The sequence below is a fragment of the Parasteatoda tepidariorum genome, chromosome 7, assembly GCF_043381705.1.
Source record: "Parasteatoda tepidariorum isolate YZ-2023 chromosome 7, CAS_Ptep_4.0, whole genome shotgun sequence".
NCBI lineage: Eukaryota > Metazoa > Arthropoda > Arachnida > Araneae > Theridiidae > Parasteatoda > Parasteatoda tepidariorum.
In genome coordinates this window covers 67927008-67931300 of record NC_092210.1, presented here as the reverse complement: position 1 = coordinate 67931300, position 4293 = coordinate 67927008, and positions in this window count along the sequence as shown.

Sequence of the window (4293 nt, the reverse complement as noted above, 5' to 3'; positions counted from 1 at the left end):
TTGCTAATAGCTCTTCTAGGTGCTTAAAAAGTTCCCTTTTTTATCCTCAGGTTATTACGACTCATTATTTAATATTAATACATATCAGGTACTTTTTAGGGGAAGTACATTAATTTTATCCTTAAAAATATAAAGTGAACATAAAAGAAAACAATTTAAGAAAGTCAAAAATAGAATTTTAAAAATCATATACAGTATCGAAAATAATGAATAACGTAATAATATAATAATATAATAATATAATATATTATAATATAATAATATTATTTAATGTAGTTATATTCTATACAATATACAAAATTAGATAGATTAAATGTCTACGTTTCCTTTTTTTTTTACACATGGAATGATTACATTTGGAAACTCTCTTATTATATAAAATGTATATGTTAATAAAACTCATAAAAATAGGTTATTTGTTTAGTTTCTTTAAAATTCCGGCATTTTTCAAACGTGCTTAAAAATTAAATGTAACAAATAAGTATGGTTTAAGGTTAATTTGATCACACATTTAACCCGGATTCAAAACTTTATAATTTTTAAAAGTCAACTATAATTTATGTTAAGTAGTACCTTCCGCTTGAAAATAAAATTGTATTTTATGTTATTCGCGTGTTAATTTTTATGAAGTTAATAATTATAAAGAACGATCATGAAGTCGGCAAAATATTATAAAATATCAAACGTTGGTTTCCTTTACAATGCATTTATCTATTCTCCTTAAAAATTAAAGTTTTCTAAACTATTAAGTTTAAAAAATAACAGCTTATTTTAAGACTTTCTTGTTGCCTATATATTGGCATGAACAGTTAAGTAAAAAATTTTTGTCTGATTTTCTCTAATTTTATTTCGACTTTTCTTTCCAGCATGCAAAATTGAATGTTGTAAGAACAATCAAAACAACTTGAATAGTCTGCAATAATCTTCTCCTTTCGACTTTCATTCTGACTCATTACATAATTATGTAATAAATATCTTTATATACTTTAATAAAACAACTTTAAGTGTAGAGGTTGATTGCAATTACAGATTTTAGTACCGCACAAAAATATAAAATATTTTTTTTCACAGGTGTTTTATACAATATACATGATTACGTTTAGAAGTGAATCTTTCTAAACGTAATTATTTAATCGACTATGATTTCGAAATTTGAAGTGGGCATTTAGAAATTTATATTTCTAAATTTGTCAGTTACACTACTTTATTTATTGCAAAAAGCACTTAATGTTATTTGTAAAATATTTAGTAAAAATTATTATATTCATATTATTTAAGATATTTTGAATTGTGTTTCGAATTTTTACTGATAAAATCAATTTTGTTAAACTCAACAATCGTATGATAGATACACGATTTGAAGATCGAGTTGATAAGACTGTGTGGAAGTCAGGGAACTGGCATGGCATCAGGAAGGTTCTGGGTTCGAATCCCAAGCGAAGAAAGGATGTTGTTTCATTCTCTGTACTATCTGTCCTTACTGTGGGAGTAACGTTGGTCCACCTAATATGGTGGCCTGAAAGAGTGGTCAGCAAATCTACCCTGTAAATGCCTGAATTGACGAAATGTTAACAAAGGTGGACCATGTGAATAATTAAAAAAAATTAGAATATTTAAAGGAAATTCCTACTTGAAAGCTTAATGAATTATCATTGGATTATTGTGTAAACATAATGCTGTAAGTACAGTGATAAAAAAGAATAGTCGAAACTATTAGAATATGGTAAAATTTGCCGTGTTTGATCGGTTAATTTTGACCATTGTTAATTAACCATATTTTAACCATTTGAACGGTTAATTTTACTTTTCAGTTTGCTATTTATTACTTAATATGTGCTAAAGAGAACTGTAATTTTGAAAGTCAGAATTTCTGGTAAACCGTCACCATATGAACGAAAACATTACCCAATGAACGGTTTAAATACCATATATTTTGGTTCCATTAGCAAGAATTATGTTGTTGCTTTTTTTTTAAACAAGAAATGCCATTGCCATTCAGTACGGTAATGTTACAAGACTTTCTTCACCGTGCAGACTTAAAGAGAAAATATTATTATTATTTCTTTGCTGTCTCCGGTCCCCGTATTAGTCACTATGAATTAAATGAAGTTCATAATCCCATAAAACTCAGAAAAGTTAAATCATAACCAAGCTTAAAATAAGTCATTTTAAAAAAGAGGTGCCCTACACTTACTGTAAGTCTCTTAAACCTACTTTATATGAGAGAAATACCTTGAGTGCCATTTGAATAAAAAAAAGTAAATTCAATGCTGAAAGAGACAGTAATTTGAATAATAATATTTTGTACGTTTTCCACTTAATCAAGAAATATTTCTAATAATCCACAGTATCATGTCATCAAGTTTAAGAATGGTTAAATTTATTGAAAATGATACAATTTAACAGCCATTCCCCCCTTTTCCCTTTTAAATAAAATCACTTTCTTTCCTTTGTAACAACTCGTTTGTACTTTTTTCGATATATCTTAATGGTTTTTTCCTTTCATTCTATGTTTTGATTCAGAGGAAGGTTCATGCTTATTTAATATAAAATATAGCATGTTTATTTTTGTGGTAATGTTTGCAATTCAATACCGTACTTAATCTTCATACAAAAAGTATTTATATACTGACATTAAAAGGATTATCTAATTGGGGAAATTATTTATTTATACTTTAGTTATTGAAGTAATAATTACTCATTGTATCTCTTATGAATATCTTAATTTATTTTTAAATAAATTATATAGTTGCCTTATTTATAAGTGAAATGATTCTTTTCTTTAGCTGCTGTAGCAGCATGAAAAAATAAATTAAGAAAACATAATAAAAATATTCTCGGATGGGAAAAAAATACCAACGATCAGAACACGTATTTAAAGCAACCCTGATTTTCATGTTCACAGAGGTGCTATAAGCGCCAAACTTAAATTCCACGCCTGTTATGTTGTAAAACTTGGAGTTTTAAATGGTGAAAGGTTTAGAGAAGATAGTTAAATTTTGCATAAAACTTTCGAACATTTATCTTAAATCCATACCGTTAAAAAAAATTAGTTGGGAAATACCGCTTTGGGGGATAAAACCGAAAACCAGAATAATTCATTTGACTACTATTGCCATTTATTAGAAACATAAATTTAGTTACAGACAGTCGTCATATTATTTAAATATGAATGAATGAGAGTCTAGGCTATTTACCATTATTGTAGGCTATTTTGAAAAATTCAATAAGAAAAGTTGTAATTTTGACACCACCAAATTATCTTTAGTTTCAATCGGTATTAAGATTTATTTCAGGTAAGTTCAGCATCTTTTCTTAACATCTCTTTTAACTACTATTCTAAACTTATTGAAGCAGGTTATGAATCACCTATAAATTATGCTGAATCTTTTTTCCAGTTAAATTGTGTTGTCGGTAAAAACCGGGAACCTTATTCGACATAACTGGTAGTGCAAAAGATTGAGTTACAGGTCAAAAAACTTGTATATGGTGTCAGGTAATTTTAGTATCTCTTCTGTAAGAGATATGCGTCTGTATCAATGAAGATAAGTATAAGTTACTTCAGATTTTCGTACTTACATCTGAAGAATCAAATTAATTTGCAAAAAGTTCTAAAGATATTTAAATTTAAAATTGGCTATGTTCTTTATATTTTTAAACTCCGGAAAGAAAGTTCACTGTACTAATTTAATGTTAAAACTAAATACTTCAGACAAATGTTCAATGTTTTGTTTTTTTTAATTATTTCTATATATATACCCAATTTTGTTCTAGGAAGGTGCTGAGTGTTGATTTATTTCTGAAAAGTAATTCATTCGCCTTCCAAAATACAGTTTTTCAAGGCAAATATTATTTACTTTTGAAGCAAAAGGGCTAATTTTTAAATCAAATAAAAATCTTAGCAATTTTATTAACGAAGCTAAGTAGAAAAAAAGCTCAAGGTTACCCAATTTTAACTCAATTTTCTCTGCTAATACAAATAAAAAAGTATTTGAGACGAAGAATTCTCCTTAAAAGTATTTATTCTATTTATTATTTAATGTAAACAAGTTATTATGCTATTAATATCAAATACAGAGTGCTTATATTTTAGTAACGGTGCTCTGACGTCATTTAAATAGTTTATAATACTCATATAATATTAGTAAAATTTTATTCGAAACCTCGTGTAAATAATTTTTTAATGCACATTCTCTCTCTCTCTCTCTCTCTCTCTGTATATATATATATATATATATATATATATATATACACTGTAGAAGTTCTACTGTATCGAACATCTAATGAGTTGAA